This window comes from Poecilia reticulata, chromosome 2 (genome assembly GCF_904066995.2).
Source record: "Poecilia reticulata chromosome 2, P_reticulata-male-v2, whole genome shotgun sequence".
Classification (NCBI taxonomy): Eukaryota; Metazoa; Chordata; class Actinopteri; order Cyprinodontiformes; family Poeciliidae; genus Poecilia; species Poecilia reticulata.
The window spans coordinates 16,742,714-16,754,866 of record NC_088831.1 but is presented as its reverse complement, the minus strand read 5'-3'; the positions used below and the strand labels follow the sequence as shown (position 1 = coordinate 16,754,866).

General features: G+C 40.8%; 1 protein-coding gene across 3 annotated transcripts in view; it reads right to left on the bottom strand.

The window, feature by feature from the left end:
- dgkg (diacylglycerol kinase, gamma) overlaps nucleotides 1–10,404 on the bottom strand; it is a 114,853-nt gene extending 104,449 nt beyond the window's left edge. The window contains exon 1 of one of the 3 annotated variants that reach the window (XM_081598794.1): nucleotides 10,001–10,404. The gene's annotated coding sequence lies outside the window, so the exon portion shown is untranslated. The remainder of the gene's footprint in view (nucleotides 1–10,000) is intronic. The other 2 variants (XM_081598805.1, XM_081598808.1) reach the window with 2 other exon arrangements.
- Between the last annotated feature and the right edge of the window lie 1,749 nt (nucleotides 10,405–12,153).

Here is a 12,153-nt window from a genome sequence, read left to right as displayed (position 1 = left end):
TCAAAACAAGACAACTTGTTTCCATTTTACATGACATTTAAAGATGTCCCATTATTTAAAAAGTATTTATATCATCAATAGTATTTACAAACTTCAAAACAGGCCTCTTATAGAACGTATTTTGCAATAAGCTCCTTTTTAATCAGTTTTTTAAGCTGGTTTATATTTCTACTTTTTTGAACTCATCATTCAATCCATTCTATACATGTACTCCACACACCAATAAACAAAAACTCTGCATGGTTGTTCTAATACATTGTTTTTTAAAATGTCCATCACCTCTTAAATTATAACTTCCCTCTCTGTCACAAAACATTTTCCGTATATTGGGTGGAACTTGCTGATTTCTGACCTTAAACATGAATTGTACAGTTTTAATATTTCAGTATTCTGGGACCTTGTTGCTCAGCTTGGGTTCCCCAAGGTTCAGTTTTGGGCCCACTCCTCTTTTTACTGTAGATACTTAACATCCGTGGTGTTTATCTCCTCCTTTGGCCAACTAGCTATTCCTGCAGGGTCTCTGATTACTGGTAAGGTGTTTACCAGGTAAGGTGTTTATTGCACTGATCTTGTTCTTGCCTTTGAGCTGGCTTCTCAGGACTTGCCTTATTCGTTGGAGGTATTTGGCTGTGGCTCCTTTCTTTGTGACCTGGTCAAGGTTGCCATTTGCTTGTGGTATTCCCAGGTACTTGTAACTGTCCTCAATGTCTGCTGTTGTTCCTTCTGGGAGTGAGACCCCTTCTGTGTGGACGACCTTCCCTCCATCCGACCACACTTCTCTAGTCCGAATGACATCCCAATGTCAGTGCTGTAGATCCTGGTGGTGTGTATTAGTGAGTCGATGTCTTGCTCGCTCTTGGCGTACAGGTTGATGTCATCCATGTAGAGGAGGGTTAGGGTAACATTAATGGTGGCCCCATTCTTGAGTTGGTATCCGTAGCCAGTCAAGCTCAAGTTTACTCGTGGTTCACCCGCTTTAAAAATGGTGAAATGTCAATTAATGATCAACCGCTTTTTTCCGGAGCAGGAAGCAAATCTTCACAGCCGCGCTGTGAAGCCAGAAAAAAGCGGTTGATCATCAATTGACATTGATGACCCTTCCAATGGAAGCTTTCTGCACTTTAGTGCACACCACTGAGCTGAAGCATTCACTCCAGTGACAAAAATAGTCAAATCCAGTTTACTCAAAATATCGTAGTCTTGTACTTTTCTCAGGCCAAACATGTACATTACACACATTACTTGAGTTGAATAAACAATTTAGTGAGACTTGAGTAAAGCATACAAACCTAATTTAAGTAAGAATAGGTATTGCCTTTTAGAGTGTTCTAGGCAAGTGCGTAGGAACGAGTCTGTCATTGGGGGCGACGCATATATCGGAAACCTGACAGATCAGTAAATATTTTGAGCAGAAATGTCAAATAATGATGCCATCATCACATCAGTAATGCGTTACTCTAATCTGACCCTTGTTTCAGTAACAAGTATTCTAACACGTTACTATTTACAATCCAATAATCAGGATTCCAGGATGAACACTCACTTTAGCATTTGCCTCACAACTAGCAAGCTACATACTCTGGTAACACAGACAGGCTACCAGAGTCAAAAGACATTTTATTGGTCAAAATGCACTGATATAAATTGACTTGCAGTTGAACCGGTTCTACTTCTTTCTAAAACCAAAGTAAAAAACTAATAATAAAATAGGACTCGGCAGTTTTAAACTCAACACAGCAGTTTGACCAACAAAAATAAAATCTAAAAAACAAATTTTGCTCTTCTTGAACAACTCTCTACGTCAGTGCAACAGTTTGATCTACAAAATAAATAAAAATTATACTTTTCACGTCTGACACCTTAGCTCCTCACTGTTAACTCAGTCTCACTATACAGCCCTGCATTCAGTAACTTACCAAACATGAGCCATAAAAAACACTGAAGCAAAAAGCCTAAATGTTTTTATTCTCCTGTCATTTTTAGCCGCAAACATTTAGCTAAAAATATCTACAGATATGTGTTTCTGTCTCTGCCTCCCGCCGACTCTCTGCAGCCTGATGTTCCTGCATGGATTCATGGATTTACAACAGACACTACAGTAATTTACAGGATCAGAATGTGAAGTAAATATAACAAGTATGTTTTTATCATACAGAATGAGAATTTAAACAACTTAATTTTCAGATGTATACATTATTATACATCTCAACTCTATTTACTTTGTAGCAAAAATTTTCACTAATTTATTTTTAAACCTCTCCTCAAGCACTTTTCTTATTGTCTCATGTAATTAATATAATTTTTTATATAATTAATATAATTAATTAATATAATTTTTATATCTTCACACTCTGAAACTCCACCTGGCTCTCCTATGCCTGATCTGCTCCTCTCATAATAAAATAATTTAGCTTATTTAAAAATTAAAAACAGTTCATACATATTTCACTACACTAAATGAAGACCTCACCAGAGCTTCTTCACCTTTCTTCAACATCATTCTAGCACTGCTGTTCTCCTAAATATCTAAATAATATAATATAATATAATATAATATAATATAATATAATATAATATAATATAATATAATATAATATATAAATACACGTTAAGTGGTCGAGTATGATCAGGTGTTGCTCACTTTAAATAATAAAAAGGCTAATTTTGCTGCTTTTTCAGTCTCATTCTAAATCATTGTGACTAGACTAGCTAACTTTTAAACAAAGTTAGCAGTAAAATTTTGGACATGTGACTATTGCAGAATTAAAACAGCTTAACCAAAAAGATTTAGTTCTATATATGAAAATAAACTGACAACAAGATGTTATAAACGAGCGATATTCATGGCAAAATTCCTGACAGATTGTTTACCTCATTCAAACTGAGTTTCTCTGACTCCGCCTGCTGCTGCCTTTATTCTGAGCCGTTCAGAGAGGAGAGGAAGCACTCTAATAATAAGCTGTTGTGGGTCTTCAAAATAAAAGCATGCGAGTGGAAGATTTTAAAATTCTTTGCAACTGAGGTGAAATTATTGGGGGGACGAATGTGACTCTCTTCAATATTGGGGGGGACATGTCTCTGCTCCCCCCCCCCCCCCCCCCCCCGCTTCCTACGCCTATGGGCAGCATCATAATCTGGCATTACTGTATTTCTGGGAATTGGTGTTGGATGAAATTTTAAACAGTTTCAAATATGACAAAAAATATCAGGAAGAATTTATTTGTCAGCATCACACTGAGTCTAAACATGCATTCAAAGTCAAGAAAACGATTGAGTTCATGAGAGGAAAAGCGAAACGTTGTTAAGGCCGTGTTCAGGACATGCTCTTCAGTCTGATCCATGTGGAGAACTCTCTAGAACCAGCAGTCAAAATGTGGGATGCTAATAAACGTCTCCCAGAGGAGAGTCAGCAAAGTCTTCATTTTTTTAAATTTTGTACCCATTCCTGTGCCTGGGCTGTTGCTGCTTTATTTGGCTGTCTTTCCTTCTCAGGTTGGTTTGTCTTTTAGCTGAACTTGATGTCCGATCACTGGAAGACATGCTGATAACTGTTCCTCACTCTGCTCCTTTTCCTTCTACTCTAATTGTCCTTCATCTGAACGTATTGCTGCCGTTTCCTTTATGTTCGCTCTGTTTTCCTCTCCAGAGGAGCTGCAGCTGTTCTGCTCAGCTGTGACTGGAGGGAGAATCGGCTGAGCTATTGATACCAATAACGTTGTGTTTCTTTTCCCACAGATAATACGCCTTGACAGACTGTATGTGCCGTTTCATTCTGTAGATTTTACTGGGCTGTATTTCTCTCCTGGATAAACCCACCAAAGACACGACTGGAGCCTCTCCATCTTCCCTTCTTGTCTTTGCTAATGCAGACCAGTCCTACGCAGTAAAGGAGAGATGGAAAGTTCTCCTGGGTCAGTGGTGTTCAGTTTTATGTGTCTGGGTTTGTTCTCTAATCCTGTTGTGGCAGACGACCAAGTCTGCTTCTGCTGAAAGTTTCTTCCTGTTTTCCCTCCCACTGCAGCTGCACACATGCTCAGCAGAAGGGACTGTGGCAAAGATAACGAGTCAGTTCAAGTGACTTTCCACCATCTCCACATGCTCATTCAGGAGGAGGGTTGGAATTGGCAAGGGTTTCCTGGAAGGGAAACTTTTTAACAACAGATAATGAGCTGAACTTGGAATATATGTAGCTCACTGTGAGTCTGTCTGTTTGGAATGAGCTGACTAGACGTTATATTTGGGGTGTACCGATGTATCAGCCGGTTGATTTATTTTAGCCCATCATATCCCCTGATCTTATCTACCTGAGTAAAGGTCTAAAAATCAGCCTCTGCGAGAGAGGTCTGACTGACAGACCGACCCATCATGTCTGCATGTTTGCCGTTAACAAGTCACCCGTCTACTGCGACTCTCTTGCTACATTTAGCAATATTTCAGACAAAACAATTGGTATTGGTCAAAATCGGAATCTGCAGGTCAGGCCTTCTAAAGATCGGTAATCGGCGACTGGCCAAAGAACTGCAATCGGTGCAGCCCTAGTTTATATTTCTGCACCGAAACTGGTTCTATTTGCTTTATGGAATGGCTGAATATGTGCTGTGTATCAAAACTGTGAATAAACTTGAATTGAAATTAATTAATTAATGGTGATTAAAAAAAAGATTATTTAAAACTGTTTCTTTGTTGGATTATAAAAACTTGCTATTCTAACAGAAATGTGTTGACTTTTTAGATCAATTGCATTTTATTGTTGAAGTAAATTGAATTCTTTGATCAGTTTGTTTCCACATAAAGTGAATAGAACCCTAACCCTACTAGCTGCAGGAATTAACTGCAGATACAGTATAATTTTCTTAAACCAAATCGAGCTTTTAGATGTTCCAATGTTCATTTTATCCAGCCACCAGTCCTCAGTGACCCGGTTCAGGGTGGGAGGATCGGGTCCTGTACGTGTGTCTGTGTGTTCCACCGGATTCTGTCCATTCGGACGTGATGTCTGTGCTGAAATGTGAGAAGAACTTTTCTGCAGCTCCAGATCATTAAGAAAAGCAACATTCAGCTTGAACATCACAGCTGAAATGGAAAGCATTAAATAGTGACACCAAACTTCAGTGGTGTCATCAGACATCAACACAGAAGGTTTATGTAATTAATATCTCCTCAGAATGGAGAACTAAAAGCAGCACTAGAGCTACTGACTCAACAAGGCTTAATGTGTTCAAACAACAACTTTATTTTGAGCACATATGCTGTGTCGTAAAACGCTGGAGCTGAGAGCTACAAGTCATCAAGCTCCATTAGAGCAGCAGTACCGCCGACAGAAAGCTCCGTCTGCTGTCAGGGCAGCTGGGAGGATCTGAGTCAGGTCCACCTGAAGGCCTTCAGGTAAACCCAGTGTTAAAGTACAAGACGAAGCCTGTTCAGCAGCAGAGGCAGGGCAGACTGAACGCCGCTGATGTAAATGTGTTTGAATATTAAAGTGTCGTTGGTTTTTACATCAACTCCATCACAGCTTCTCTACAAAACGAGTCCCTGTGAGAACAGACTCTGCTACATTTTCAGGAAGCACTCGGATCCGTCACGTGAATTCACAGCTGTCCATGGTTCCTCCCTGTGCTTATTTTTGGCTCCATGTGATATGAATCAGTTTTGTTTTGTTTTTTTCACAGTTTTTGACGGAGTGAAGAATCGGTGTCGGTGTCCAAACTGCGCTGGACGTAGTTGGTGAAGAGGAACTCCGGGCTGCCGCTTTAAAGTTACACAGTACGAAATGAACAGCAATGATTTATCATACAGAACCAAATGTGAGTGAAATATTTTCACCATGTTATTGACACATTTATAAATATCAGACTTCCAAAAATAAATATTTAGTTTATAAACTAAATGCTTAACATTTATTTTAAATATATACTTAGGAAGCTAAATATTTAACTTGCAAACAAAATATTTAATTTTCAAACTAATATCTAATGTATGAGCAAAAATATCCATCTCGCAACTATTGAGGTCTGACCTAAATATTTAGCATGAAAAGTAAATGTTAAGTTTGGAAAATACTTAACATTTACTTTGTTTGGAACTAAATATCGAGCTCAGATGTAAACCTTCAGTTAGGAGCTAAATATTTAGATTATTTACTAAATATTTAATTTGAAAGTTAAATATTTAATTTGAAAGTTAAATATTTAGTGTGTTAACTGAATATTTAGCCTGTGAGTGAAATATTTAGTTTTGAATGCTCACGTTTCTAAATGTATGAAAATATTATTTAAAAAAAACAAAAAACATCCACATGTTTTTTTCTCTCTAACAGGCTGAATAAACCATATCACTTCTGTTCATTTCTTTCTGTGTAACTTTACAGACGGCAGCCCATTGAGGACATATAGAACGTGTTCTGCTTGAGACTGACTGCTTCTTTTTCCTGCTAATGTTCACTGCTGTATGTTTGTTTTTCACCAGTTCGATGTGTTGACCATGCTAGTAGCTAGCATCCTTCTGTCTAGTTAACCAGTCCAGCAATTTGTTACTATAGAAACGGTCCCCAGTGTGTCCTGAGAGTTCATCAAATTCTCTGGACAAGAGATATCACATTTTTTTCACTGTACATGTATATATATACTGCTCAAAGGGAACACTTAAAAAACACAATATAACTCCAAGTAAATCAAACTTCTGTGAAATCAAACTGTCCACTTAGGAAGCAACACTGATTGACCCGACGAGGGTCCCGTTGTCATATATTCAGTGTATATATATGTATATACACTGCTCAAAAAAATAAAGGGAACACTTTATTTTTTTGAGCAGTGTATATGTATATTTAACATTACAATCAATCATAATTTGACCTGATTTATAAGGGAACTTTTACTGAGTCATTTTGTTCAGCTGGACAAAAAAAATCTATCTACTGAAGTAAGACAAATAAGAGTTGCTAAAAACATTCTGCTAAAATTATAGAAATATTCTGTAGACTGAATGCATGAGCAGCATCAACATTCTCTGACAGCAGTGATCCAATGATCAATGTTCGTACAGTCAGAGAAATAGAATTATGAAGGTAATGCAAATACAACGAGGTATTTTTCATGAGCCAGCAATTTTATTAATCTGCTGTCCAGACATGAGGTTTGTCCGAATCCCAGTGTGACGACGACACACGCAGAATGACCAGCTCTGTGTGAAACACATCCAACATGCAGGCAGGGAAGGGAAGAAAATCCTTACATTCTGTGTTTGTGTATTCTGAGCACTTCAGCTCATCACACATCACTGTGTCTCTGTGTGTTTTCACTTTAGATTTAATCTCACCACTTGACACTGAACAGGAAGTTCAGCCTTTATCTGATCCTGAAACTCATTAAAAAATCTGTTAGAAGCAGCTGATTTGGAAAAGAGTAACTCTGAAATGACTGAGGTGTGTTCTCTCATCACCTCAGCATCTCTGGCTGTCTGAATCTACGGTATAGACATAAAAATAGAAATCAAATAGGAACATAAATAGCCTTTATTGTCCCATGGAGGGGACAATAAAGCCTATGCGTCGGATACGCATAGGCTCACACAAACGTTCCAAACGTATATTAAAATAAGGTTACCGATAGCAACAATAATAGCAATAATAATATACTGTACAATATTTTAATATTGTAACATAGTATTATAAATATATGATATTAAACTATTTCAGTAGTTTTGCTTTTAGATTAATGTAATCAGATCATCACATGACATTTCTGTTCTAAAGCTTCACACTGTGGAGCCATTGTGCTGCACTCAGCTGTCTCTGCGATCACAGCTGCTTTTACAAAGTACTTCCTGCATGCCATGTGATTTTTGTTTGTAAAATAATTCATACTTTCCTTCCATGTCCCAAAGCTGTGCTCCTTTATGTTGCTCTGTCACATAAAAATGTGCTGAAGCTTGGTGCTGGGAAGGGACAAATGTTTAAAATGTGTGAATACTTCTGGGAGGCACAGTCCCTGTTCATCATGCTCACTCTGTGCTTTTGGGTCCACATATTTTACTTTGCTTTAAATCCTTTCAAAAACCTTTTATGAGATAACAAGACTATGATTAATTATCTCTGCCATGTTAACCCAAACCTTTTGCCTGGACTCCTGACCCGGCATCTTGTGATTAAAATCAAAATCAGACGTATCTTCACCAAAAACATCTCTGTCAGTGTTGCATGTTAACTTCAGGTTAACTGCTATAGACCAAATGCGGGTCAAAAGAAATTTGACTTCCTAATTTAAAGCCTTCAAATTGGGCCTCTGTTACTTTAAAAACTCCTGCTCTTTCTGAATCTCCACCTCCAGGAAGTCATCACAACATGGCTCCTCCATTAACCCTTTCATAAATTTTGCTCTCAGAAGTAGCTCCTGTAATGAGCTCAGCAGATGTTCCACCAGGTGTTTGCTAATTGCTGCTGGCTAGTCTGAAGGAGCTGACTAGGGGGGAGTTTTGGGGCATGTGAGGCGGAGGCTTGGAAGCTGCAGCTCTGATGAAGAACTGTGCTGTGGAGGCGTTTTCCACAGGTGAATGGTTGCTATGGGAGATTATAGGATTTCTCAAACATGCATGAAACAATTAAGGCAAAACTCCAGGTAGGTTTTTGATGAGGGGATAAAGGGACCAGACTGGGTTTCCCTCCGGCCTTGGACTTTTTGTCCCAACACAAACACTAAGTCTATTTCCTGGCAATTATAATTTTTTTGTTTTCTTGGCCACTTGAATGATGACAGTAAAAGACATTTGGGTTCCTCCAGGATAGTGGCTGGGTGGAGCCGTTTGATAAGTGTGTTGGTTCTGTTTGAATCACAGCGAGAACAAAAACAAACTGGAGTTTTTGTCCTGATTACACACAGAATACGATACACACGGGCTCAAACAGCCCCGGAAAGCAACCATCTCTGCTTAGAGAGCAGATCAGTAGTCAGTAGTCTGGTCTCCTGACAGAACCTTGCATGTTTCATCCTGTGGAAGCGGCGTGAGTATTCATCCAGACAGACTACTTTTCGCTCTTAAGCCTCGTCCTGATTGGTGGCTCATCATCAGAGGGGTCCAGCAGCGTGTTCTAGTCCAGTCCTCTCACCTAAAGCAGGTGCATGGCCCATGGAGTGCACACCGGCGCATGCGTCCCATCCTGACACTCAGAACGTGAGCCACATTTTCAGAGGGCAGTTCAATGATCCTCCCAACACGCCCTGCTGCTCACATCCACCCTGTGCCCGTCCTGATTCGCTCAGCTCTGCCCTCTCCAGGCTCTCAGGTCGTGTTCCACACAGGAGAGTCGGGCGGCGAAGCTCCGCATGTTCGCCATCCAAGCTGAGCGGGCTCCGTCCAGGAAAACAGCATCCGTGACATTTGGTGACTGCTTTATGAGATGTGATTAGGTGTGTGACAGGAAATTAATCAGCTGTCTCCGACTAAACCGTCGCTCTGAACCAAGCAGGCTGGGATTAAAGAGTGTCAGGCTGTGCAGCTCTTGCTCAAAACACATAGAGTCAGAATTAGCATGAAGTGGATGCAAAATGTTCAGAAATGAGTTGGGAACTGATCGTGTGGTCTGCACTCGTTGTTAATGATCATTTCTTAACAATGAACCTCTCAACATGGGGAGCTCTGACTGAAGGATGTCTTTGTCCAGATGTTTCTCTCTGGAAAAGTGTGACCTGGCCCAGGGAGGGAATGTCTGCGGCTTTCATTAAACACCAGCTGATCAGACTACAGTATTGATCCCGTCATGTGCTGAAATGCTGCTTGGCTCAGCCAGCAACCCGTCGACTTCACAAAGCGACACAGTGAGGAAGCACAAAATGCCAGTTTAAGAAGCACGAGGGAGAAATTCAGACAAGCATGTGGCATGCGTCAAAGCAAGCCCAAACCGGACGAGAGTGAAACAGCAACAAGCATCAGATGACACACACGCAGACGAAGAGAGAAACCAGAGAGAGGGACGGGTAGAGGGGGGGGGGGGAGTTTGTCCTACCTGTGGGCTCTGCTGATCCCAGCCCAGACCGTCCACCATCCCCAGTCTCTCTGCCCCGCCGGCTCAGTCAGACGTCCAGCCCGTGGCTCACAGACGTGGAGTCGTGGCTGTGCAGGACTGGTGTCTGGTTCCCAGCGAGCCACAGAGACGTCCCTCACTGCAAACGCTCAGCTACATGCAGCGGCAGCAGCAGCCACTGGATCCTCAGCAGACGCGCCATCCCTCCCCTCTCGCCTGAATTCATTAAACCTGCCTTTCCCCCCTCCCTCTGCCTTCTTCCTTCACTTCACTTCTCTGTCTTTCTTTCAGATTCTCGTGAGCATGGTTAATGCTCTGGGTGTGTGTGTGTGTATGTGTGTGTGCTGCTGCTTTCTCACATGCAGTTTCCTCTCTTGCTGTCTTCCCTCTCTCTCTCTCTCTCTCTCTCTCTCTCTCTCTCTCTCTCTCTCTCTGTCTCTCAGTGATCAGCAAGCTTTTCTTTGCTTCTCTAATTCTGTCTCTCATCCACAAAAAAGCAAATAAAGATTTATAGACATATCTAGTATTTGATTTTCAACAGAAGGAAAACATGAAAGTCCAACAGAAACACTCCTTTGAGTTAACAGTTTTACCATGCCATATAAGGGCTATTTTAGAAAAAAAGAAGACAAAATTTCCACCAGAAAAAAAAAAAAACATTTATTTTTGAAACTCAGAAATTTCCATGTTTTCTCCAGAGCATTTAATACAATTCAGCCTGATCTGCTTTGTCAGGAACTCCAGAAGACACAGGTGGAGGCCAACAGTCACCTGGATCTATGAGTGTCTCACAAACAGATGGCAAACTGAAGGACTGAGTGTCTAAACAGGTGATGAGCAACACAGGAGCATCACAGGACTCTGTACTCTGATCACTACTTCAGACTTCCAGCACAAGTCTGACTTCTGCCATCTACAGTAATACTCAGATGACTCTGCAGCTGTCAGGTTTATCAGAGATGAACAAGAGGCTGAGTACAGAGAGCTGGTGCAGCGCTTTGTGTCATGGAGGGAACAATCATCTCATCTTAAATGTGAACTAAACAAAGGAGATGATTGTCGATTTCAAACCATATTTCCATCATGGGAGAAGAAGTGGAGGTGGTTGAGGAATTTAAATACCTCGGTGTTCAATTGGACAACAGACTGGACTGGAGACGCAACAGTGAAGCATCTATAAGAAGGAACAGAGCAGACTGGACGTGTTGAGGATGATCAGATCATTCAGGGTTTGTACCAAGATGCTGTAGCTGCTGTCATCTGTTGGGGCAGCAGCATCAGGAACAGGGATTTATAAAGGCTCAACAACCTGATAAAGAAGGCTGGTTCTGTTCTGGTTCTGTTCTGGTTTTGTTCTGGTGACAACTGAGGAATCTCTGGAGATTATGACGCCAAAAGAAAGGATCTTACATCAAATTATGGACAACCTTGACCATCCTCTTGGGAAAACAGAATGCCTTTAGTTAGAGGTTTCTGCAGAACCACAGTAACACAGACGGCTGGAGGAGATCCGTCCTGCCCACAGCCATCTCCATCTCCAATAACTCTGAAAAAAATACGAGTTACAACATTTCCCTTCAAGATTAATAAAATATATTTTTTTAATTGAATTTAACCGAATATCCAGTAAGATGGCAGAAGTTGCCCTGAAGGTCTGGAAGTAGAAAAATATGCAATAACTATTTTCAGGCAGAATTCTACGACTACTTTCTGCTTTCCTGTTGAATTTGTGCATTTTGTTTTCTTCAGGTTTTCGCTGTAGTGTAACCTTCCTGTGTGTCTGACTCACACCCACACACAGTACATCCTGCACTTTGGGTCACAAACTCTCAGAATGTCACTGCAGAGACATGTCAGTCTGCTGCTGTCTCACAGCGTCTCCAATCGGTTTTCACTCCCTCTTTAATTTTTTTAAGCACACATCTGTGTGTTTCCTGATGTCTTAGAGTCTGAGTGACGTCCTGCTGCTGTATGTGTGCATATAAAAACCGTCTCCTAAGCGGAGCCGTCCTCCTGGTTCTTTCTGCTGCCTGGAGGTTTCTACTTCTCCACGGCACTCAAGCAAAGTTTGCTCGGCTCCCACCCATCTTTGCTCAGTGGGAGCCACCGAGCAAAGATCTGAAACTTTACAGAAG